Genomic DNA, 27,600 nt, shown 5'->3' on the forward strand with positions numbered 1-27,600 from the left:
TAGTGCCTATGGGAAGAAGCAACTGGGCTTGACATATGGGAATGAATAATGAGGACAACAACTAGCATTTACATAGTGCTTTGAAGTTTGCAAAGAACTTTACATATGTCATTTCATTTGGTCATTACAATAACCTTGTGAAGTGGATGCTATTATTATCCCAATTTTACAGAGAGGGATATGGAGGCTGAGGGTTAAGTGACTTGCCCATGGTCACACAACTAAATAAGTGTATGAGGCAGGATTTGAACTCATAATCTATCCACTAACTTTAGGCAGACAGCATCTACAAAGTGTACCCAAGTCTCTCTCTCTCTCTCTCTCTCTCTCTCTCTCTCTCTCTCTCTCTCTCACACACACACACACACACACACACACACACACACACACAATCTGATGCTCATAGCAAAAGGTATAGATAATAATAGCTTCCATTTATGAGGTGTGTTTCCATGCAGTATCTTATTTGAGGCTCACAACAATCCTGTGGGATGGGAGCTATTATTATCTTCTTTTTATGAGGTTCTGAGAAGGTAATTGACTCATTGAGGGCTAGGCAGGTAGTGAGTGTCTGAGGGAGGATTCAGACTCAGGTCTTCTTGACTCCGAAGTCCAAGGGTCAATCCACAAGAGCATACTGCCCGAGATGACACATACCCACCAACCAAAGAAACGAAGGTAGGCAAAAAAATATATATCTTTACATTGTAATGTCAGTCACTACCTAATTGTATAATATCAAACTTTTGTCTTTCACAAGAATACAATTCTTATAAGCAAAAACTTAGTAAACAAACAGTATTAAATTGCGTGCTATGCTGGCCATGGGCTAAGTGCCTGGAATACAAAGATTTTTTTTAAATGACAAACACATCTTTGCCCTTACAGAGCCTATAGTTGAATGGGGAAGGGGAGTGGTGGGGAGATGGGGAGGGGGAAAACTGGAGAGGAAGGTATGGAAGCATGCACAAATCAGTATGATACAATCAGTCTTTCAGTCAATAAGCATTTACTAAGCACCTACTAAGTGCCAGGCACTGTGCTAAGCACTGGCGATACAAAGAAAGACAAAAGATGGCCCTTGCCCTCAAAGAATTCTCAGTCTAATGGGGGAGACAAGAAGCAAATATGTACAAAGAAGCTATACACAGGATAAATAGGAATTAACTAACAGAAGGAAGGCAGTGGGATTAAGAGGGATTAAGAAAGGCTTCCTGTAGAAAGAGGGATACAAGAAAGAGGTATACAAGGGGTACAAGATCCAGATAAGGGGCTATAGGAATCAGGGCATGGAAAGGTCCCTTCCACTTGGGGAGGTCAGAGAGGACTTCTGGCCAGAAGTGACATCTCAGGTGGAGATGGAAGGAAAGAATTGACTTCAGAAAGAGATGAGGGAGGAGTCTGTCCTCTGGGGGCTAATCTAAGCAAAGTTGTCCAGACAGAAGAGGGTAGGACAAAAAGGAAGGATGGAAAATAATCCAGCTTGGCCAGGATGGAGAAAGCGTAACAAGGCCGAATCCACAGAAGTTTGGAACCGGAAAGAGGACAGAATTTGCTTTTGCAACTTTTGGCCATGATTCTATTGGCAAAACTGTTGTTCAGAAATAGTGCACTACTGCATTAATGGGCATGTCTGTGAAGTGAAGAAGGTCCTGTCAAAGCAAGAGATAGTCTGCTTATACACAAAGGGACTGTGGAGAGGGCTCCAGCAATTTCACGTATGGGTGGTAGAAGATGCTTTGGAAGAGATGGAAAAAATTTTGGCTGTAGTGGAAACTCTGGTGGAAGAGGTGGTTACTGTGGTGCAAGCAGAGGCAGTTATGGAGGTGGAGATGGTGGACTTAATGGTCCAAATGGAGAAGGTGGTAACCATGGAGATGTTGCTGGTTCCAAGAGTAGAGGGAGGTACGGTGTTAGATGAGGATGTGGAAACCAAGGAGGTAGACATGTGTGGTGGTGGTGGAGGATGCAAAGATTACCATACAGGAAGATATTTCATAACTATGGTGACATTGGAAGCTAGTGGCAGCAGCAATGAAATTATGGCCCCATGAAAGGAGCTTGTTGGGGTAGAAGGAGCTCAGACAGTCCCCATCATTGTGGTTACTCATCTGGTGGAGAAAGCATGGCTGTGGGTAGCAGAAGTCTCTAAAAATTCACTCTTCTTTCACTACATGACTAATGAGGAAATCTGTTTAACATGATTATACATGTATAACCTATATCAGATTGCCTGCTGCCTTGGGGAACGGGGCAGGGGAGAAAGGGAGGGAGAAAAACTTGGAACTCAAAATTCTACAAAAATGAATGTTGAAAACTATCTTTATGTGTAATTGGAAAAAAAATAGTATTAAGGGAAAAAACTCATCCCCAAAGGGCCACAGTTCTTTGAAAAAGAGTGGGTAAGGAGTCACAAGGAAGGTTACTGAGTCCTTTGAGCCAGTCATCCCAATGCATTAGAGGAACTATAAAAATCGACCACAAAAGGAGCAAGAATCTCTGGTCACAAAAGTTACTGCTCAACCCCAACAACTCTGCTTAAACAAGCAAGAGCTTAAAGCTTTAAACTGCAGCTTAATTAGGAAATCCTTCTTGTTCACGACTGTCACTGCAACTGTTTGCAAAAAAGGCAACGAAGTCGCCTCACGGAGATGTGCGCTCCCACTGTAGCTTCGTCTGCTCTTCTCTTTCCAACAGACTGTACCTAGAGTCCTGGAAACTGAGGTGGTGGCACCAACAATAAACAGCAGGCAGGAAGTTTTTACTTTTCCATATTTCTGCAGTTCAGTTTTTCTGCACTCTAGTAGAGAAATTTTAACAAAATGTGGTTTTGAAGGACTGTCAACGAATAGTTCATATGCTGGGAGGCAGTGAGATGGAATAGGTACAGAGCTCATCTTGATATCAGGCAGACCAGGACCCCAGACCCGTCCCAGACACACACTGGCTGTGAGACCCTGGCCAAGGGTCCCAGACAGCTCTCTAAGGTGGGAAGCTGCAGAGAAGGAGCTGATCTGTAATGGAAGGAGTTCCCCACCAGGTCTGTTGAAAAAAAATCATCAGTTGAAAATCAGAACTAAGAAAGGAAAGTCTGAGCTACTTTGGATACTCCACCGCAGGCAAGGAGGCCTCACTGCTAGCTGTGTGACCCTGCTGGCTTTTCAGTTTCCCCATTTTTTTAAATAAGAGGATTGAATTTGTTGATCCCTCAGGGCCCTCCCCCACTTTAAACTCTACGGCTTTTCCCCCATATATATCCTCCACCAAAGAGGAAAGGACTGTGTGGTTTGCCTGTTTGGGCACCCCCAGCACTCAGCACCATGTCAGGCATATACACAGATAAAGCATTTATTAAGGCCTTACTATCTATCATCGTGTGTTCAGTCAATTGAGACCACATTTAACACTCCTGAGAATGCTTACTTAATTATCGACTAAAACTGATGATGGGAGGTTGGTGGTTTCCAAGTCTGGTTTTGCAATCAATCCCCTTGGGTGTGGACCAAAATCCATCAAAGCAAAGCCTTTAGTTCCCTTCATGAAGTGACTAGCTTGATTATTTTTTTAAAAATGCAATGTCTGGCACTTTTAGGGGAGGAAGAATTTTTTTTAAAAATCAAAGGATAATGAATTGAAACTTCACAAAGGCTTTGAACTATTCTTACCTTTCCCAGTTAAAAAAAAAAGTTCATGAGAAAAGCTGCAGCAATAGCGGGTGGGAGGGAGAAGGAAAAGAGGAAAGAGAAGGTATAAATAATCAACAGAAGATCTACAAAAAGGAATTGATTCCCTTCTCTTCTCTCTGGGTCCCATGTTAAGATCAGGCAGCTCCTTCCACTTTCTAAAGGCAGAATGTCAAACAGAAAAAAGACTATGGCCAAGTAAACCAGGGGACTAAGATCTTCATTCTAGACTTCCCAGGGGTAGAGGAAATAAAGAGATCAAAGAGACCGACGGTCCTATGTACTCATACAGTCCTCTTCCTCCCCGTCCTGGCTCTATCCCCTGCAAGAATTAGATCTGATGGGGGAAGGGTGTGTGACTGATGGATAAGAGGAGTTTGCAGGGGTGTCCTAGGAGAGAGTTGTAAAAAGAAGCCTACACTAAAGGTTCCCAAGGCTAGGATGAAACTGCCACTTCTCAGGGCAAGATGACCATGAGGCAGTAACCATTTGGATGAGGTCATACTTAAGAAATGCTGAAGATCTACCTTCAAATCCTGCCATTCATCCATTCATCCATTCATCCATTCATTCAGTTACTGGATATTGACGGAATACAAAGAGAGCTCTGCACTGGGGAAGACAAGCTTAGATAGGACACGTCCTCAGTAATTCCCAAATCTGGTTTTGGAATCAATATCCCCAAGGGACCTCCAGTGAACCAAGAGCTTTCCAAAATCCTGGAGAGAAAAACCCCTTTATGAAGTACCCTTTATGAAGCAACTGGCTCAGTGATTTTTTTTTTTAAAATGCAACATTCAATAATTATAAGGGGAAAGTCCTCATTGGGTATAGTATAATAGGGAGATTAGACACAAATACAATTGCAAATAATGTGAATTATCATACGACGAGTGGCCTGACATCTCAATGCTTGTAGATTTGCATGCACATGTGTGTATTTCAAGACTAAGAGTTCCAGGGAAGGTGCAGGCCTGCCTTTGCAAAGGGTGTTTTCTCATCTGGGAGTTCCCGATACCAATGGAATCACAGGACTAGAGGACAGCAAAGCTTCTTTCCATTACTAAAACACTAATTCAACGAAATCTGAAGTTGTCACCAACTGGCAGAATCTCAGGTAGTATAACACAGATCTTTTCAAGAAGAAGGGGAATTCCTAGAACCTCAGTCTGAGCAGAACTATTGAGGGTTCTTTTTTCCCTCAGAAGTGTCTCATGTGACCGCAGTGTCCTATCCAGTTCCTGAAACCAAGGCCATTCCCTATTTGTGCTTCTCCCTGAAACCCCCAGAGGGTGGAGAGTTTTCCTGGCCTGAGTCAAGCTTAGCCCCATGACCTCAAGATCTGCCCTGCTGACCTGTCCCTACCTCCCCAGGCATGGCCCCACCCTAACCTTAGCCCATTATTCTCCCCACTAAAGCTACCAGATCTTGGTCGCAGATCTCTACAGCACCAGACTCCCTATTCCCCAGGAAGAAGCACTCAAGCCTGGGAAAACCACATGTAACCCAAAGGCCTAGGAAGATCCCAACTGAAGGAGGAAGTTTGTCAAGTGGGAATTAGACACCCAGCTGACACCCTCTCCCCATCTCAAGCTTCAAGTCCATCTTTACAATGTTTCTCATGGTCATCTGATATATACACATATACATGGATATACATGCACATACATATATACATTTGTCTATGCTTATAGATATGCATGTGTACATACATAGAGGTTCATATATGTACACACACACACACACACACACACATATATATATATATGAGAAAACACTAGATACCAACACAGCACATTCTCAAATAAAAGTCACATTTACCTTATTAAAAAATAAGGGAGACAAACCTTTTGTTACTGTAAATTACTTTATAAATTATGGTGTATAAAAGGGATTCCTAGTTTCATACATATTCTTCCCTCGTCTCATTCTGTTATACCATGTAGATGAACATACTCATTTTATTTGATGTTAAATTTAGAATTTTTTAAAACTGAAAGAAAATTAAGATGAAGCTAATGATTTTTTTAAATGACAACGTGCCATCTTGGTTAGACAACGGTCATTCACAGAGTTGCTTTTAGCTCAGTCTACCAGGTACACTCCCCCACATTCCCATGGTTTCTAAAAAGCCATGCCCACCAAGGCCCCTAGAACTGGAACCTCATTTAGGGCATTATCCATCCTTAACATTGTCCCTCCATGCTAACTGATCCCAATACCAGTTTCCTCTGCCTTGCTTTACAGAACCCTTTCAGGAGGTTAACAGGTCACACACAAGACTTACAACAAAAACAAAAGCCTTGGTTATTATCTGGTCACTTCACAATAAAAATCCTCCATATGAGGCCAAGAAGGGGAAGAAGGCTGGTCATTTTTGTTTCTTCCCCTGCCTCCTAGAGAGTCCAAAAACTCAGGGAAAGGGTTACAAAAGCAGTAAGCCGGTGGGAGTTTTACAAGGTAGGAATCACAGGATTGTTGATTTAACGCTGGACAGAACCCAAGAAGTCATGGTGGCCAAAGCCTTCATTTCGGAGGAAAACCCGTTCCAGGGAGGGGAAGTAATTTGCGCAAAACCACCCAGGGAGCAATCCATTGAACAAACACTTGAACTCTGATCCACCTTTCCAACCATGTGGCACTCCCCTCTACAAACACTCTGATCCAGCCAAACTGGCTTTTTTCTTGGCTGTCTTTCATATAAAACATTCCATCACTCATATTTTAAAAAATTAATTAATTTTTAGTGTTTAATATTTGCTTTTGAGTTCTAAATTGAGTTTTAAAATTTGAATTCTAAATTTTTCCTCCCTCCCTCCACTCCTTCCTCCCCAAGACAGCGTGCAATCTGATATAGGCTGCACATGTATGATCATATTAAACACATTTCTACATTAGTCATGTTGTGAAAGAATATCAGAACAAAAGGGGAAAATCATGAGAAAGAAAACAACAACAACAACAGAAAGAGAAAATAGCCTGCTTCGATCTGCATTCAGACTCCGAAGTTCTCTCTCTGGATGTGGACAGCATTTTCCGTCATGAGTCTTTTGGAACTGTCTTAGATCAATCAGAAGAGCTAAGTCTAACAAAGTCACATCACACAATGTTACAGCATCACTCATATTTTAAAAAAAAACACCTTTTTTTTCTTTTTAAGATTTTTTTTTAATGATATCTTTTGGGGGGGTTTTCTCATCACAATTTCCCCCTTCCCAAAGAGTCATTCTATATTACAAATAATATTTTTAAAGACAAAAAAAAAGGAAAAAGGAAATCAACATTTAATAATTCAAAAACTTAGGGGCAGCTAGATGGTGCAGTAGATAGATAGAGCACCAGCCCTGAAGTCAGGAGGACCTGAGTTCAAATGCGACCTCAGACCAAAACACTTCACACTAGCGGTGGGACCCTGGGCAAGTCACTTAACCCCAATTGCCTAAAAAAAAAAAAAAGGAATAATTCAAAAACTTCTGGTGCAATATGCCACCCTTGGGAGTGTGCAGTGGAAGTCTTTTCACATCTGTCCTTTTAAGCCTTGTTTGTTCTTTGTCATTTCACAACATTCACTTTTGATTTGGGGGTGGCAATTCTTTGCATTTACATTGTTGCGTAGTCATACTGCATATTGTTTTCTTGGCTCTGCTCACTTATTCTTTATTATGTAAATCATTCCAAGATTCTCTGTATTCATCATAATAATTCTTTTTTCTTAAAGCATAGTGACATTTCATTTCTTCCACATGCCACAACTTATTTGCCAACTGAGGGGCACCTCTGTTCCCTATGCCTGGAATGCACTCCTCTCCTCACCTCCATCTCTCAGAAGGCTCAGCTTTCTTGATGTCCCCATCTACTAATGCTCTCCCTCCACAATTATCTTGTATCTATTCTACATATCCCTACTTCAGGACACATCTCTCTGATCATTATTAGCAAAGTGCAGAACAGAATCCATTAGTCTAACCAGCTAGCATGTGTGATCAGCTCACTGTTCCGCCCAGATCACAGAACCTCAGAGTTGGACAGGACGCTAGAGGCCATCTGGTTCAATCCTGCAGGAATGCCCTTGACGAGTTACCCAGCAAATGTTTATATTGTCTTTGCTTGAACACCTCCCATGAGGGAGAGCTCACTACATCCCATTAGGAATGGCACCTATTTGTTAGAAAGATGTTTCCTTCATACCCTGGTCCCTTCCTGCCTTTCCAGCCTTTTTACATCTTACTCTCTTCAACATACAGTAACTCTGGCCTCTTTGCTGTTCCTTGTACAAAACCCTCCATTCTCCTGACTCCCAACATTGCCACTGACTGTCCCCCCTTGCCTGGTAATCTCTCCCTCCTTACCATCACCTCCCTGGATTCCTTCAATTCTCAACTAAAATCCCATCTTCTGCAAAAAGCCTTTCCTGTCCCTCCTTAACATTAGTGCCTTCCCTCTGTTTGTTACCTCTCATTTATCCTGTATATATCTTGTTCATATGTGGTTATTTGCATGTCTCCCTCATTAAATTGTGAGCTCCTTCAGGCTAGGGACTCTTTTTGCCATTCTTTTTATCCATAGAATTTAGCACAGTGCCTGGCACATAGTAGGTGGTTAATAATGCTTGTTTATATGTGATTTGACTGTATCAAGCCAAAATGTGTCCCCTGTGCAAATCCTGACTGTTTCTCTTAACTCTGCCCTCTGTTGCCAACCTTACCATAGTTCATCCTCCATTTACATCCAGTTTAAAGAATTTAGGTTTGGGAGGCAACTAGGTGGCGCAGTGGATAGAGCTTCAGCTTTGGAGTCAGGAGTACCTGAGTTCAAATCAGACCTCAGGCACTTGACACTTACTAACAGTATGATCCTAGGCAAGTCACTTAACCCCAATTGCCTTACCAAGAATAAAAAAAAAAGTTTAGATTTGTAATCTACAGGTTCTTCTGCAGGGATTCATCCTTAGGGATGGAAAAAAAAAGGAACACATCATTTTCCCTTTCCTGTTTCTATACTCTACATACCCAGTAAAGAATCCCTAAGAACTATAGTATTTGTGTGCACTCCCAGAGGAGGACCAAAGCTGCCTTTGACTAGGGATGATGGCTTCAAAGCTCCCTTCTAGATCGAAATCCCAACATTCTGTGATCCTATATGGGCACCATCAGCTGACTTAGAGTTGGAAGCGACCTTAGAGTCTATTGAGCCCAACTCAATCATTTTACAAATGAGAGAACTAAGGTCCAGAGAAATTAAATGACTTGCCCATTGTCACACAGCTAGTAAATGTCTGGGCTGACTGACAGGGCCCCCTGAGGCAGGGACTAATAGGGGTTTTATGAATTCTAGTCAAAGGTGATGTATAAGTACTAAACTAAAAAAAAAACGAAACTCCCTCCCAGCTTCAGCAAGCAGAAAGGGAGGGTGTTTTTTTTTTCCTGCCCTTCATTTGACTTCTGAAATGCATTATGCAAGACTGCTTCTGAATCAGGAGTTAATCTTCCACCGCTGAAGGCTGGTGGGGAGCAAATCTAACTCTGACTTTTCTAAATATTAATGCAATGACATGTAATGTAGGCAATATGGCCAAGTTTCAGTTTGCCAACACCTCAAGTTGCTACAATTTCATCAGAGTGGGATAGCCTGAAGATCCCAACCTACCTAGCACCTATCAGATAGATGGTCTTGGAGAGTTGCTAGAGTAAAAAAACACGTCCTCCCCCTGCAGCAGGTGATGAAACTTTCTATAACTAGGTTGGTCCTCAGACAGCATATACACAGCCCACTAGGCCTGTAACTGTAACACTAATAGTTAAATATCTAATCTCCTAGCATTAAATCAGAAAGAACCTCATCCCAAGCCTAGAAGTGATCTCTACTCTAGATAACAAACCCTACAGATGAAAGATAAAACATTTAATATCAGTTACTACAAAAGCTACTTCCCACATTAACTATGTTTATGCAGCACTTTCTTACAGAATATTTTCCTCTATTACATAAGGTGCTGTTAATTATTCCCATTTTATAGATAAGGAAAAAGAGTCTAGAGAGATGAAACAGTCTAACGGCTAGCAAGATCGGGACCTGAAAAATATCTTCAGAAATTTCTAGTTCCAACACCTTCATTTTATACAAGAGAAATAATAGGACTTAGAAAGGGGTTGTTAGCTGGACCTGCAACGGCTTAAACCCCACTGGTATAATCTTCAACATCCCAAGGTCATCTCCATATGACAATGAGAAACCAGCATAGGGCTTCAGGCAGCTGGACTAGAGTCGAGATGATCTGAGTTCAAATCCTGCCTCAGACACTTACTGGCTTTGTGACCCTCAGCAACCTCTCCTGGCCTCATTTTCCTCATCTATAAAGTGGGGATAGTAATAGCACCTACCTCCCAGGACAAAATGGGATAAAGTTTGGAAAGGACTTTGAAAATCTTAAAAGCACTATATGCATATTCATGTCAGTTACTCTTATTTTTGTCATTCAGAGAAGGATATATAAAAAATACAGGTTTTACTACTCCATCAGATCCATGACCTCCCCAATATAAATAATCCTCTCAATGATGTAGATTGCAATCCATCCATAGCTGCCTGCCCATCCTGCCACCCTCCTCCAGGTCCTCCTAGAAATCCACTTGAGTCATGTGGATTACCCTTCACTCAAGGGGGTGGGTTGGGGAATCATCTGATGGGCTTGTATAGATTCCTCCAAGAGCACAAAGACAGACTCATCTTGTTCTGATCAATGATCAGCTCACAAGCATTAATCAACCACTTTCTCTGTGTTCAGCATAGTGTTGTACCCCGGGGAATACAAAATCCCAAAATGAAATGGTTCCTGTCCTCCAGGAACTTACATTCCAAAGGGAGAAACATGTACTTATATGTCAACGAATCAGCGTACATTCATTTGGTTCCTGTGCATCAGACACTTCAAGTACAAAGACAAAAACCTAAACAGTCCCTGTCCTCAAGTAACTTGCAATCTATCAAGATAAATCACATCAGTGTCTCTCAGATGAAACTCTCTTTCCAAATCACCCTCTAAAACTGGGCAACCAGGATCACACGTCATAGTACTTTATATTTTAGAACTGGAAGGGGTCTTAGAAGCCAGTGAGTCCAACAGCCTTATTTTAAGGTAAAGAAGATGGCTCAGTGGACAGAGTGCTGGGCCTGGAGTCAGGAAGACTCCTCTTCCTGAGTTCAAATCTGGCCTCAGACACTAACTGTATGACCCTGGGCAAGTCCCTTAACCCTGTTTACTCCAGTTTCCTTATCTGTAAAATGAGCTGGGGAAGGAATGGCAAACCACTTCAGGATCTTTGCCAAGAAAACCTCAAATGGGGTCACAAAGAGTTGGACACAATCGAAAAAAAAAAAGAGTAAATAACAAAAAGAGACTGAGGAAGAGAATGCTGCTGGTGAGGGTCTGAGGTGTGTTGGAAGCCAATTCTTTCCGATTCTAAAACCAATTTTCTAGCCACTATACCATGCTGCTAAATTTATAAGAATTCCAAAGACCTGCCATACTGGTGTTGAGGCCACCACACCCCCTTTTTTTTTTTTACAGGCAAAATGATAGGGGTGTGGGACATATGCCCAAAGAGAAGGAAAAGGGAGATTAACTGCTTACTCTTAATGGCATAAACAAAGCTCCCTTGGTCTGCAAATCTAAGACTCAATGATGGGAGTGGTTGCCATACATACCCAATGTCCAGAAAGATCACTTTCTACAAGAATGAAGATGCTTTTGCTTCAATTAGTGTGTATTTGCACACCGAACAATCTAATCTAACACATTCATTCAAAACCTCAAGTTAACTTCTGGGCATATGACCTTACTAGCTTGTCAAAAATTTCATGTCCATGACTACACATGTATAACCTATATTGAATTGCTTGCCTTCTCAATGAGGGAGTGTGGGGAAGGAGGAAGGGAGAGAATTTGGAACTCAAAGTTTTAAAAATGAATGTTAAAAATTGTTTTTACATGCAACAGGGAAATAAGATATACAGGCAAAGGGATATAGAAATCTATCCTTCCCTACAGGAAAATAGAAGGGGAAGGGGATAACAGAAGAGTGATAGAAGGGAGGACAGATTGGGGGAAGGGGTATTCAGAATGCATGCTGTCTTGGAGTGAGGGAAAAGGAGAGATGGGGAGAAAATTTGGAACTCAAAATCTTGTGGAAATGAATGTTGAAAACTAAAAATAAGCAAATTAATAAAAACAATTTCATGCCCATCTCTTATCCTATTCTACATTATAATTATTCATCCATGGGTCCTTCCCACAGCAGACAGACTGTAAGCTAAAGAAGAGCCCCGAACATGCTTTTGTTTCTTTTATCTTCTCCAGTATGTTACAGTGTTGAGGACACAGTACATGCTTTACAAATGCATGCGTTGCATGATGGCACAAAGAACACTTAGAAGCAAGGACAGCCTGGATGTCTGCGCTTGCTACTTTAAAAGATGCAGGTTTGCAAGGCTGATTCCAGCCCAGGTCCTCAGTACTATACAGAGCAAGATTTAGAGTCAAAGAACCTGGGTTCTAATCCTGACCCTGCCAGTTGGGCAAGTCACTTCTCTCCAAGTGTCAGCTGCTTCATGTGTGAAGCAAAGAGGTGGAAGGCAGACTAGAGGGCCTCAGAGACCCCTTTCAGCTCTGCAACTATAATCGGATCCAAGAAAACTCAAGAGCTGAGAGGTTACTCACTAGTTCTGAGAGACGGTTGATTATCCAGAGAGTCAACACCTCTCATTTCCTACAGGAAACCTGTATGCATAGAAGGTTTCTTTGGAGAATGGATTGCAATCCAATTCCCTATAAGAAGTCCCACCCATCAGAATTCAGGATGACTGTTATGCTCCCCCTTATTCAAACTCTTATCTGTCTGCTGCCTATGAATCAGTTATCCCTTCCACTCTGTTCATCTCCCTTTGTTCTCAGGCATCACGATGAGGCAGCTAGGTGGCACAGTGGATAGAGCCTTGGGCCAGCAGTCAGGAAGACCTGAGTTCAAATTTGGCCTCAGATTCTGACTAGCTGTTAGAAGCAGATTTACAGTTTGATATCAGGGGGAAAAATTATATTTGAACCATCCCAAAGTGAAACGAGCTGCCTTAAGATGTAATAGGTTCCCTTTACATTGCAGGCAGCTAGGTGGCACAGTGGATAGAGTGCTGTACTTAAAATCAGCTATACTTTACTGCCAGGCACTGGGCTAAGCACTTTACAAATAGCTCATCTGAGACTCATAGCAACCCTGGGAGGTAGGCGCTATTATTATCCTCATTTTTACAGTTGAGGAAACTGAGGCAGAGGTGACGTGACTTGTCAGGGCCACACAGCTAGTGTCTGAGGCCAGACTTGAACTCAGGTCTTTTTGATTCTACACCCAGTGCTCTGTCCTCTGAGCCACCTAGCTGCCTCTTCAAATACATAATGAAAAACCCCACTACTATTTATTTGTATTCAGAATGGATCTGTGATCTCATTCAACAGGATGTCATCCGGGGGTCCACCCAATGTGCTGGAGGCCTCTTCACTTCCTCCCAACATTATAAGAATGCCAGTGAGTGTCTGGCGGTCCACCTGTCCTCATTAGCCCTCAGCATATGACTGGCCCGTCTTCTCTTCCTAACTGATGACATCTATTACTCCTATATTTTTTCAAAGCTCCTCATTATTAGATGACGAATTTTACCCAGGAATTTGCCTTCAGGAAATTGCAAAGGAGCTTTCCTGCTGCTAGGCCTCCCCTAGAAACAAAATGTCATCCTTTGATACTAACATTCTACTGCTTACTACCTATGTGACTCCAAGCAATTAGAGAGTTGGACTCAATGATGTCTGAAGTCCCCTCCAGAAATAAAGCCAATGAACTCTACTCTTCCTCTACTAGTTTTTCCCAAACCCAGTTCACACACACACACAGACACACACACACACACACACAGAATCATGTCACCTACCCCAAGAACCAACCTTCCTATAATTAATCATTAATTCCATATCCCAACAGTAGGCTATAGCCATCAGCCATACCCCAGAGAACTAATCTCATTCCTGTCCCATCCCAGCCTGCAGCCCCAGTTCAAAAAAAGCAAACCCGCATTTTCCAATTCCTCCCCAGTTCTGGACTTTGGCTTAGGGTACCCATTCTTTAAATCCCTTCAGGGAAAAAATCCACAAGTTCAGACCACCTCTTCCTAACTTTGCCATCCCTCACCAAAAGCAAGTGCCTGGACTTAACTTCTCAGGGATCTAGTCTAGGCAAGTCTCTCTAAGGCTATAAGGTGCAAAGAAGTCACTAATCTGCATTGGTGAGTGAGCTTCTTCCTTGGGAGCTCCCAATACCAATAAACTACAGCTCAGGTTTAAAAAAAATGTGTAAAAGGGAGAAGGAAAAAAAAGGAGGAAGAAGAAAAGGAGAGAGAAAAGATGGGACATCTGTATGTCCAGAGGACAAGAAAGGAGGTGGTAGGGCCAGAGAACAGAGTCAAGGTAATGGCGGGGGCAGAGTGGAGAAGAGGAGGTACATGCCAGAACTTCGCTGGCAGAATCATTGAGCTAGTACTAGAAGGCCTCTCAAGGCCCATTTAGTGTAACTGCTTTATGCTAGAGATGAGGAAACAGAGGCCAGACAAAGTAAAGGGACTCGCCCAAAGGTACACACTAAACCCAAGCCCTTGGACTCCAGAGCCAGCCCTCTTTCTACTGTACAATGCTGCCTCCCTTAATGTGATCATATGCAATCATAATCATATTCAGATTCTCTTCTATGGTTCATAAATCAGCCCTAAAAGGGACAATTCTAAAACTTTTCCCCCTCCACTGGTCCCATATAACCTCCTAATAAGGTAGGGCAACCCTTACTTGAATGTCAAGGCAGTCCCGGTTTTGGGAGCCTTCCGATTCACTACACTCAAGTTAAGAGTATAGTTCTCTTCCCAAGTACCTCCTTTTCCTTTTTTCTATTTCAACATTTTCCCAGGGCAAACAGAGACCTTTAGACTTACCCCACCCCCCAATTTATTCATTCATTCCTTGGTTTCTCCAGCAGGGTCCCAGTGGGCAGCTATTCAGAGAACCAACCTTTCTACCCTGTTGGGATTAACAGAAAGTCCAGAGGCAGATATATCTGGGAGCAACCCCAGGTTCCATCACCCAAGCAAAAGAAAGTGATTGTCTGTCTTCCCCTCCTCTCCCTAACACATTCCACTCAAAGTCTTTGATATGGCCCAGCAGGGGAGAGGTAGTATAACAAAGGAAAGAAGAAAGATCAGATTCTGGAGATTCCAGCCCTTCCTTTAACAAGCCTCTCTTTACCCTAGGAAAATTTAGAAAAAGGTCAGTTCAAATCTATAGGGAAATTTATGATCAAACAAGAGACAGAGAAGATTATGGGATGCAAAATGTATAATTTTGATTACATCAAATTAAAAAGGTTTTGTATAATAAAACCAAATGCAGCCAAGATTAGAAGGAAAGTGGGAAATTGGGGAGAAAAATATTTAAAGCAAGTTTCTCTGATAATGGACTCATTTCTCAAATAAAGAACTGAGTCAAATTTTTAAGTCATTCAAAACAAGAAAACGATAAATGTTGGAGAGGATGTGGGAAAATTGGAACGCTAATACATTGTTGGTGGAGTTGTGAAATGATCCAACCATTTTGGAGAACAATTTGGAACTATGCCCAAAGGGCTACAAAAATGTGCATACCCTTTGATCCAGCAATAGCACTTCTAGGGCTGTATCCCAAAGAGATCAAACACATGGGAAAAGGACCCATATGTACAAAAATATACATAGCAGCTCTTTTTGTGGTGGCAAAGAATTGGAAATTGAGAGGATGCCCATCAATTGGGGAATGGCTGAGCAAGTTGTGGCATATGAATGTAATGGAATACTATTGTGCTATAAGAAATGATGAACAGGCTGACTTCAGAAAAACCTGGGAAGACTTACATGGCTTGATGCTGAGTGAAGTGAGCAGAACCAAGAGGACTTTGTACACAATAGCAGCCACATTATGCAATGACTAAGATTGTTAAACTGAACCTTTCTCAGCATTACGAGGATCTAAGACGTCTCCAGAGGCCTCAGGATGGAAAATGCTGTCCACATCCAGAGAAAGAACTATGGAAGTCGAATCGCTCTCACTTATCTTTACCTTCTGTTGAGTTTTGTTTCATCTTTCTGATGGTTCCTCCTATTGGTTTTAATTTTTACTTACAACTTCACTAATGTGAAAATATGTTTAATTGGTATGTAAATGTAAAGCCTATGTCAGATTGTGCACCGTCTTGGGGAGGGGGGGGAGAAAAAGGGAGAAAAAATTTCAACTCAAAAGCATACGGAAAAAAAAATAAAAAATCAAAAAATTAAAAAAAAAAAAGAATGTGAGTCATTCCCTAATTGATAAATGGTCAAAGAATATAAATGCAGTTCTCAGAAGAAGAAATCAAAGCTGTCAATGGTCATGTGAAAAAATGCTCTAAATCACTATTGATTAGAGAAATGAAAATTAAAACCACTCTGAGGTTATCACTTTACACCTATCAGATTGGCTAATATGACAGAAAAGGAGAATGACAAAAGTTGGAGAAGATGTGAGAAAATTGGAACACTGCACTGTTGGTGGAGTTATAAACTGATCCAATCATTCAAAAGAGCAATTTGGACCTATGCCTAAAGGGCTATAAAAAGCATTGATCCAGCAATGCTACTATGAGGTCTGCATCCCAGAGATTAAAAAAAATATTTATAGCAGTTTTTTGTGGTGGCAAAGAATTGGAAATCAAGAGAATGTCCATCAATTGGGGAATGGCTGAACAAGTCGTGGTATATGATTGTGATGGAGTACTATTTGTGCCATAAAAAATTACAAGCAAGATGGTTTCCAAAAAACCTGGGAAGGCCTATGTGAACTGATGCAAAGTGAAGTGAGCAGAACCAGTAGAATATTGTACACAGTAACCGAAAATTGCCCCTTTGGATGAGACCTAGGACATCTCTCTTGGTTGAGCTGACTGTGAAGGGTTGGCTGAAAATGTCAACACAGAAGTGGAAACTGGGAATCATGGCAGAGGTCTAAAACAGCCCAAAGGTTCAAGGAAGGAGGCCCTACCAGGGCCTCTCTCTGCATTGACAAGTAGGGGATTTACTTGGTCATGGAACAAAATCAATGTGTTGACCTCTTGCTCCTCATTGCTTGTTTCCTAAGGTCGGGACGTACAGACCGTGATAACCACTCACTGAACTGTAATTTGTTCCACTTTTCTGACCAAACTCTGAACCTGTATTTTTTTTTCCACATTAAAAAAGTACAGTAATCCTGAAATAGCAAGAATTGAACATTTGGCTTGAAGTACTAAGAGCTAGATTTGGAGTCATTAGACCTGAGTTTGAGTTCTGCCTCTCACACCTACCAACTGTGTGATGCAGGGCAAGTCACTTCCTTCTCAAAGCCCCAGGCAACTCTCTGAAAACTAGAAATTAGAACAGATGTCTATCTGCATTAAGGAAGTTGGGTAGCACAGTGCATAGAATGCCAGGCCTAGACTAGTCAAGAAGACTCATCTTCCAGAGTTCAAATCTGGCCTCAGACAATGTGACCACGGGCAGTCACTTAACACTGTTTTCCTCAGTTTCTTCATCTGTAGAATGAGCTGGAGACGCAAATGGTAAACCATGCTAGTATCTTTGCCAAAGAAAGCCCCAAATGGAGTCATGAAGAGTCAGACATGACTGAACATCTGCATTGGCAGAGGAAATTTTTCACCAGAAACAACCTACGCTCATGAAATCACCAGTCTGGTCAAAATATATTAAATCTCACATTACTCATTATTATCAAAAAGAAGTAATTCCCAAACTAGTCAACAAACATGAAGCCTGATTGTTAATTTTAAAAGCTCAAAGGACACCAAAACTTCAGATTTAAATCAAAAGGCCAGAACTATTCAAAGGACAGAAAGAGGGCTTTGGAAGGAATTGCAGAATTGTAGTGAGTCATAGATAATGAATTTGTTGTTAAAGAAGCATACTCCACCCACTCTCTGAACATACACACACACACACACACACACACACACACACACTCCCTTCATATATTAACATCCCTGGATGCATTTCTTCCTAAAACATAACTTATACATATTCACAACCAGTTTTTGATCCCTGAATAAAATGTCCAAAACCCATACAAAATATACTTATTTCCCCTTCACAGATTATAGATTTAGTGGTAGAAGGGTCCTTAAAGATCATCTATTCCAATCCTTTCATTTTACTCAATTAGAAAACTGAGGCAAAGAGTAGAAATTTAAATGATCATAATTAAAATGAAATACATTTTTACAATGAATGAGCAAATTCTCTTCTGCCTACAGTTCAATTATGTAAACAAAGTGATTCAATCCTCTGGATTTTATAAGGCCAAGAGAATGTGAATGGAGCTTTAGAGAAAAAAAATTAGTCATTTTCAGAACCCAAAAGTAATAGTTTAACTAAAAATTTGAATCAGAGTAAAACTCAAATACTTTAACAACTTTGGTTAAAGAGCATGATGGTGGAGCTGGTTATGGTAGGCACATAGACAAAGCTAAAGTGGTTTCCTTGCCTTGAAGAGCTAGCAAATGATTTCTTCAAGGATAAGGAGTTTACAAATATTAAATGTTCTTTGATAATTGTTCGTATTTCCTTTGGTAACCCTTTTAAAAAGCCAGAGAGTTGGGGCTGGAGGCCAGAAATCGAGGGTAGAAATATTTCACCTTAGATAGCACCCAGTCAAAAGACAAGCCAGAAATAGGTGAAAGTTTAATGCTCTTATCTATTTCAGTGACAGTATCTCGTTTCAATCTTAACAGCATTCTGTGGCAAAATTGTTTAAATACTTCTAGAGGAACTAAAACTTAACTCAACTCTAAGCTAAATTTGGAAGGCAAAGATGCCAAATAACATAATTTAATCCTTTTCCCCCCTTTACCCACTCCTTTAGGCAAACAATAACTTTAAATTCATCCCCCAATTCCATTCACCTCCCACTTTCTCAGGACTCTTGAATGCTCAGCTGCTCTTCCCATCACTGATACTTCAAGGTTCAAGAGCATCAGCCATCAGACCAAGTGGTCCACTCCATTTTCTCATGCAGGGCAACAGGGAAACTCAAGTCAGAAAACCAATCAGCTGGAAAGTCTGTACAAGCTGGACAGCCACATTATGGCCTTCTGATGCTGCCCTCTTGAAGAAGCTTGAGTGGATATTCCTGTTCACAGCACTCTCATATCCAGGGTGCTCAGATCCCAGCACTATCACCACTACAAAAGCTGCCCATTAGGGATGTTTGCCCAGGCTCCACGTCCCAAATTCCAGAAGATACCAGAAAAAGAAGTGATCTGAATGGCTGACCAGAAACTATCCATCTCAGAGCTCTATCCTTTTTGACAAGGATACCAGGTCTTTTGGAGAAAACTGGTCAAAGTAATCTGAGAATTGGAATTACCAATGAATCCACTTTGGTGTGATGATTTCAGCAAAGAATAATTCAGCAAGAGAATTACATAATCCTAGACTCGGAAGAGATGTCACATCATCTAACCCAAATCTGAACGAGAATCTACACCAAATAGCAAGTCCCTTTGCCTCTCTGGGCCTCAGTTTCTTCATCTGTAAAATCTAGATTGTTGTTGTTAAGTTGTTTTTCAGTTGTTAGACTCTCTGTGACCCCACTTGGGGTTTTCTTGGCAGAAACACTGGAGTGGTTTGCCATTTTCTTCTTTAGATCATTTTACAGATGGGAAAACTGAGACAAACAGGATTAAGTGATTTGCCCAGGGTAATTGTTGTTGTTTGTCCTTTCTCGAAGAGGTCCAATGACGTCAGGAAGGTGATGACTTGCAAGTGAATTGGTTTTAAGTGAGGCAGGGCTGTGCAAAGTCACCAATCTCACTCCTCCAGGGCCATCTGAGTTTAGTGGCAAGACATAATTCAGGACAACTGGAGATGGTCTCAGATACAGTGGGAGACCTTGAGCTTTTTAAGCTAAGGTCTTTCCCAGGTCTCAGTTTGTCTGAGGCAATACCCATTCAGTGATTAGGCTAAGTGATTAGGTAAGAAATTAGTCAAAAGACAGCCGCTTTTACCTACTCACACACCTAATAAGTGTCTGAGGCCAGATTTGAACTCAGGAAGATGAGTCTTTCTGACTCCAGGCCCAGCACTGTGCCGTCTAGCTGCCCTCAAGACGTAGCAAGTAAGTTTTCCTTAAATTGTTTATGTTATAGATAATAGACTAGGCTACCTGTCATGGAGCTTACTGAAGGGTACCCACCTTGTCGAGAGGACACAATTCCTTACTGGTCATGGTGAAGGGATACTGAAAAGGTTCTGACTTGTCAGAGTATTTGCTTACTCTGTGGTCTACAAGAATAAAGAACAATGGTGTTAGGCCTCTTTTGGGTGTCTCATTTGGGGAGACTCTTCCGGAATTTGTTCTTCCTCATACTTCTAGTAAGGAAGAGGAGGGGATTTCCCCCAAGTGACAATGGAGGCTACAAGGATATGGCAGTGAGAATATGGGCTTGCCTAGCTGAGTGTGGGTCATTGGCTGCCACCTTCAGCTTTCTGTTTTCCTTATCTTGAGAAATGAAAATTTCTATTCCTGGAAGGAGCTGAGTTTCCAGGTCAAGAGTTCCTGAGGTTTGATGTGAGCTGCCCAGTGGGAAGTGATTTTCATAATAACACTGAATTCTCAGACAAGAGCATCACCACCAGGAGGATTCTGCCTCAGATTAACCAAAAAGAAAGCCCAAATTATGCCCTGGGTCCTAGGTAAGTACAAAATAGCCTAAATACCTGTTCAATCATTCCCAAAAGCTGTCTTGACAACAATCAACCAATCAATATTTATTAAGCACTTACTATGTGCCAGGCCAGTGCTTAGCGCTGAGTATGAGCAAGGTAGGTATTGTTCTATGCTTTTATGTATGCACGTCTTTGAGTTCCTTTGCATCTTAAGAGGTTTCTGTAATACAGGAAATAAACTACTCCCTTATAGCTGAGATTCATAATGCACTTTGAGAGCCTTTTTTCTTGAAGGAATTTGGTTAATCCAGGAAACTCCAGACATGAGCTTTAACTAAGCTCTTATTTCAAGGATTTCCTCAAAGTCACTCTGTTACATTTATAATTGGGTTTGTACACTTGGGGAGGAGGGGAGTGGAGAATGGGCAGGGAAGAAATGAGAGCAGAAAAATTTGACCTTGACAGTGCTCAGCTGAAATCCCAGTCAGAAGTGGGTGAAAGTTCAATGACCTTGTTTGAAAGGAGGTGATGTCAATAAAACAATCAGATAGAAAATTACTTTCAAAACAACTGAAAATCACTTTGCAAGCTGTGGTGGTGTGGTAGGCAAAACGTCAAAGTGAGACAGTTTTTTTTTCTCCCTCTTTAAGCAAACAGTGATAAGAGTCCCAGAATTATGCAATTGTGGCAGCAGGTACTAAAGGAAAGATGAGGTCACCTATTTCTTTAACCTGGACAAGCGCCCCAGACGACCTGGACAAGCACCCCAGACGACTTACACCAAGCTTAGGCTGTGCATGTGTGCTCTGAGGAGCAGAAAGTTCTCGCCAAAGAACACACACACACACACATACACACACACACACACACACACACACACACACACACAAACACACACATGCATGCACACAACACTCTCTACTTATATGCCAAGTTACTAACTATAGCAACAAATTTACACTAGCAAATCACATGGATATGGATTCTACAGCAGAGGAAACCTGACATGACTGATGAAAATTCAAACAGATGAGACAAGTTAAGAAATAAAGTTGTAGCTTCTAGGTTCCAGGTTTCTGAAGTGTCTGTCCCTTCATAGGGATGACCTAACAAAAAGGTTGTTCTTTTTTTTTTAAAGGGTGGACCCAATAATAACTTTTCTAAAACTTGACATTAATATCCAGAAATGTAGTAAATTCTGCTAAATAATTTGAGGAGGCCCCATCCAGAACACCCATATAAACTGTAAGATACATACTCTGATTTTAGATCCTCTGCTTCAGGAACTCTTCATTTGCTGTTTTATTGGGATGCGATGTAGCAACTGGGTGGAACAATGAGGTCATGAGTCACCCCTGGATCTTGAGAAAGTCACAATTTCCTTAATCCATATAATGCGGATAATAATGCCTACTGCACTGGCCTCACAGTCATGGTAGGATTGTAGGGTCATAGATTTAGAGCCAAAAGGGACCTTGGAGATCAAATTCTGCCATTTCAATTAGCAATCGATTAAATGAGTAAACGGAGGTACAGACAAGTTCCGAGGACCTAACACAGATTTAGAGCTGAAAGAGACTTCAGAAAGTCATAGAACAGAACCCTCTAATTTTTTTTCAGATGATTAAGCTGAAGCCAGAGAAATTCATAAGAATGTAGGATCATAATGTAGGAAGGAGCCTCAAGAGCTCAGTGAGGCTAACCACCTAATTTTATAGATTGGTCCAGAGATGTTCAAATAACAGAATAATAGAGTTTGAGCCAGCAGTGCCTCAACTGTCAAATCCAACTTCCTCTTTTTTACATAAAAGGAAACAGAGACGTAAGGAAGTGAAGTAACTAGCCCAGAAAGTGTCTGAGGCTGGATTCAAATACAGGTCTTCCAGATTCCTCTCTTCAATCAAAAAGCAAGCAATTTCATGAATAACCTATATCATGGGGGAGGAGGGAGGGGAAGGAGGGAGAAAAATCTAGAACTCAAAGTCCTATTAAAAAAACTGAATGTTGAAAATTATCTTTACATGTAATTGGAAAAAAATAAAATACTATTTACAAAAAAAAAAGCAAACAATAGACAAGAATATGAGGGCCTACTGAGGGCCAGGCATTATCCTAGTTTAAATTACTTTCCCAAGGTAGCAGAGACAGAATTTGAACCCAGATCTTCAACCATGCTACATCTCACAGAAGAAGATCAACTAGAGTAAAACGTGGAAAGTGCTTGGCAAACCTCAAGGCGCCATGTATACAAGTATCAGCTATTGTTCAAAGCGGATTTCATCATATTCTTTTTTTAAATAATGGCTCTGTTCTCCCCTGATTTTTCTGTGCTGAGGGGGATCATGTTTCACTATTTGCCTTGGTATCCATCCGATGTCATTGCCTCTGATAATATCTGGACAGGGTTTGGGGTTGGCCTGTCCTTACTGGATTCAAGCACAAGCAATCCTCATACAAAAGAGTTGTGCTGCAATCACTCGTTCTTAGATTGCAGGGTTTTAGACATGGAAAAGACCTCACCAACTGTCTAGTCCGATACCTAAAATACTGACTGTAGAGGCAGAAGGCTGAGGTTCAAATGCCAACTCTGGTGCTTCCAACTCTTATGATCTTGGACAAATCACTTCATTTCCCTGAAGTCTGTTTCCTCACTTATAAAATGGGGACAGTTGGATGTAATGACCTCTCAGGTCTGGTTTAGCTGTAGATCTATGATCATGATCCCTCCCTTTTCTTTTACAGAAGGGGAAATGGAAGTCCCCCCCTCCCCGAAGTTTGCCCACTCAAGTGTATGCAGTATATAAAACTGGGATTTAAATCCATGTCTTCTGACTCCAAATCCAACACTCCATTCCATTGTATTTGGAATTCAGAAGGCACTTTCTGATGGAAATGATGAAATAAATGAGACTTCTTGATTACCCACCATTTACCCATCTTCTCCCATCACTCCTCCCTGACATCCACAAATGACTTGCATAGAGTAGGTGTCTAAAAATATTTACTGAACAGAATTGGGTTTTTGCACTGGCTTACCCACTGAGAAGAATGCTACAGACATCCTAAGTGCATCTTGAGCTCACCAAAGGAATGGACAAAGTCTCAACGATTTCCTTATAGATAAGGTAGAGAAATGGAAGCTTGATGCTAGAGACAAACACACCCAAAGATTCTCCATTAATCAGAATCAATGTGGAAGCCCCTACAGGATTGGAGAAAGGTTCTTGAATTGGAAGCCAGAAGACATGGGCTCAAAGTCCAAGCTCTACAACTCCTAGTTATGTAAAGCCATGAATACAGCTGAAGGCAGTCTAGTGGTGTGGAGAAAGCCCTGGATTTGCAAACCGGCATGTTGCTGTTCTGTCATTTTGGTCTTTGTGACCCCACTTGGGGTTTTCCTGGCAAAGGTGCTGGAGTGGTTTGCTATTTCCTTCTCCATCTCATTTTATAGATAAGGAAACTGAGGCAGACAGGGTAAAGTGACTTGCTCAGGAACACACAGCTAGTAAGTGTCTGAAGTCATATTTGAATTCAGGTCTTCCTGATTTCAGGCCCAGGACTCTATCCATTGTGCCACTTAGCTGCCCTGGCATATCTGGGTTCAAACACTGCCTCAAATAAATGAATAAACCATTACCCCTGATTGAGTGACTTCAGGTCTCATGTTCCTCATCTATAAAACGAAGGAATTCAATTCAATGACCTTCAGGATCCCTTCTAGAGCTAAATCTATGAATCTATGATAAGTCATTTAACTTATCTGAGTCTCAGTTTCCTAATTTGCAAGATGGAGATAATACTGGTTGTTGTGAGCACCTCAATTAATGTTATGGGCTATATCAATGTCAGTTACCACCATTATGATCATGATGATCACCAAGGCAAGTTTCTGGGGCAAGGGTCCCCCAAGCATTTGAGATCAACCATCCAGAAGAAGACACAAGAGCATGCTTGTTGTATTAAAACTATATCTTGTTCTGGTCCCCCTGACAACCACCTCCTCCTTCTAGTCAGTATAGTAAGTTTCTGGGTAGCCAGTATAAAGGAACAATAGTAGGAAACAAGATGGCAAAGGGGAACCTAGAAGTCATGGGAAAACCGTCGCAAAGACCAAAGGGGCATAAGTTACAAGTTGTATTATTTTTAACTAAAATTCGCATCCAGGCAATATGTACCAAATCAGGGGACATCCCCTAGGCACTGCTCCTCAAGGCTCCTGGTCCTAGGAGATGCAGGCAGAATCCAGATGTCCACAATTCCAGACCAGAAGAACATCAAAAAGGTGCTGATAGCTTTGAAATGATGACTTTGAAGTTTCACTGTTAACTTTCAGATGATTTGGATAGGTTAATGAACTAACTCCCAAGTGGCACAGATAGGTGGTCTGTCTCTCTCCCAAAAATCTATAAAAACGAGGCCTCAAACTCCAGCCCCCCAACATTCTTCTACCTCCATTAGGTCTGTGCTGCCCAGGGCTCCCAACTCTAATCCATGGTTACTCGAGTGATATTCCCTGCCTCTTTCCCTCTCCAGACTCTTCTCCATACTGCTTCCTTTCACCATCCCATTCCCCTGCCCCTGAGCTGTGGCATCTGCCTCTGTATCCCTCCCCACTCTTCACCACTTGTCTCTGTCCTCTGTGCCTTATTAAAGTGTGATTGCTGCCCCACCCATTGAGTACCCAAAGAATAGGGTGTGCCTGAACCCATTTCATTATTTCATGAATGATCAATTTGCTTGTCAAATTTGAAAATGACTCTAAAACAAAAAGTAGGGCTAATGCACCAGATGACTTAGGATTCCAGATTCCAATACACTACACAAATAAGATGAAACCCAACTGGATCAGACTGATACTTCAATATATTAATATGGATAAATGTAAAGCCATAGGCATAGGTACCCAAAATGTGGAAAGACTTGTTCTGACTGAAAAGGACTTACAGATTTTAGCTGACAATTGGATTAGCATAAAAAACAGGAGCAAACATGGTCAGCAAAGATGAATGCATCCTGGTGACATCAATAGTGACTGTTTATATAAAATAGCATGTTAGGGTTACAAAAGGCTCAACTTCAATTATTCTAGTAAGCCAGCTTACCTGAAGCCAAGTGAGAGAGAGAGAGAGAGAGAGGAGAGAGAGAGAGAGAGAGAGAGAGAGAGAGAGGACAGACAAAGACAGAGAGACAGAGAGACAGAGGCAGAGACAGAGAGACAGACAGAGAGAGAATGCAGTGTGTGTGTTGCGATGGGCAGGTCAAACCAGCTTTAGCCCAATCTCACAATCTCCCTTCGGACTCTTCAGCCATGGACTCTGAACCTGGACCCTTGGAAATAGCAGTGCTCCCAGCTCCCAGCAGGCATCATCCTGGGCAGCAATTCCCTATGGAGTCACCACCTGGCAACAGCTCATGCAAGGAGCTATAGCCACAGCTATTCAAGTTCCCCCAAAAGAAAGCCCTTGCCACCAAAGTCAAAATGGTTCAATATCAGAAACTGATAAAATCTTGTCAGTGAAAATAAGAGTAAAGAGAAGGCATTACTATAGACTTTGCTGCTGCATCCTAAGGACTGGGTCTTTTCCATCTGACTTACAGCTGAAACCTACACAGTCTCTTTGTTTATGAGAGCTTCCAGAAAGTAGGGATTGTCTTTTCTATTGGTATCCCCAGCACTAAGCATAGTGCTTTGCATCTTCTAAGCATTTAAATGCTCATTCATTCATTATCTCATTTAATTCTCCTGATAATCCCCTGAAGTACACAAAATACAAGAACGTTTGGTTTGGTTTTGGGGCTTGTTTTGTTTTTTTTGGACTAGATCTGTGATTTCAAGGTTGTGGAGAACTCCCAAAAGGAAATTCCCTTTACCAATGCACCTTCTCTGCAACTTACTTAGAGCTGCCTGAGGCACCCTGTCTTGCCCAGGGAGATACAGCCAGGAGGCACATGGACCTAAGTCTTTATGATCCCAGGGCCATCCACTGAGCCACACCGCTTTTTCCCCTGCACAAATATCATCATCTTTTTTTTCTCCTCAGATGGACAAACCAAGGCTAGGAGAGTTTAGAAGGATCACCCAAGATTTTCAAGGTTTCAGTTAAGTGGTAAAAAGGGGACCCAAACCCAGGTCTTCCAGCTGCTGGTCCGACTACGCACAGTCTCCAGAAAAAGAGAGATGATAAACTCACCACCCCCATACTGGCCAAAGCCCAGCCAGAGCACTGTCTTCAGATCGGCAGAGTAGAAGCAGGAACCCAGCCAAGTTCTCTCAACATTCTCCTCCACACAACTTTAATGTAACACATCAGATTGGGAGAGACACTTTTCTAGTCCAAGCAGCTTAGGAAGTCAGCAGGAGAGGTGTGTGGACATCCCCCCTCCGCCCCCTCCCCCCCCCCCGGCCAGGGTGAGGGGAGCAACATCAGAGTGGGCCTTGGAGGTGACAATAGTGGCGGTGGCTGCAGCAGCGTCCAGAGCTCTCAGCCCAGACATGGTAAGGGAGGACAACTGGTCAGAAAGAGATCATAGCAGCCCTTTTGCTGGCACTGGGCATAGGAGTTGGCACTGTTTGGCAATTTTATTGACCATATGCAATTCTGAGTCACAGTTCTAAGGCCAAGAGGGGTGCTGGCTAACTCTTTAGGCTGCAGGGGAGCAAGGGATCTAGTCGAAGTTCGAGAGCAGAGAGGAATGTTTGGGTACCTCCAAGGGGAGCAGGTTGCAGGGCACTGAAAAGTGCTAATACTTGTGACTGAAAGAAAGCAGGGGCCCTTCTGGGAGTAAAGACCAGAGCACAGACCAGAAGAGCAGTAACTACACCTCTCCCCCAATCACCCCACACTGGAAGCACCAAAAACTTACAGACCCCCAGAACTAGCTCTGAAAATAGCAAAATAATAATAATCGTGATAATACCACAATTTCCTTTTAGGGTATGATTTTTAAATGTCTACCATGTGCCTGGCACTGTGGCACGTGTTAGAGATACAAAGACAAAAATGAAGCATTCCCTGCCCTCAAAAAGTTTACATTCTAACTAATGGCATGGACAGAATAAGAAAGGGTAGGGGTAAAGACTAGAGAGGGACTATATTTTCAATTG

General features: G+C 41.8%; 1 protein-coding gene across 1 annotated transcript in view; it reads right to left on the reverse strand.

Annotated features, from left to right (window-relative positions):
• NCEH1 (neutral cholesterol ester hydrolase 1) overlaps positions 1–27,600 on the reverse strand; it is a 50,578-nt gene that overhangs the window by 16,202 nt on the left and 6,776 nt on the right. The window lies entirely within an intron of this gene.

Source organism: Phascolarctos cinereus, unplaced genomic scaffold, assembly GCF_003287225.1.
Source record: "Phascolarctos cinereus isolate Bilbo 61053 unplaced genomic scaffold, phaCin_HiC Scaffold_7;HRSCAF=346, whole genome shotgun sequence".
Taxonomy (NCBI): Eukaryota; Metazoa; Chordata; class Mammalia; order Diprotodontia; family Phascolarctidae; genus Phascolarctos; species Phascolarctos cinereus.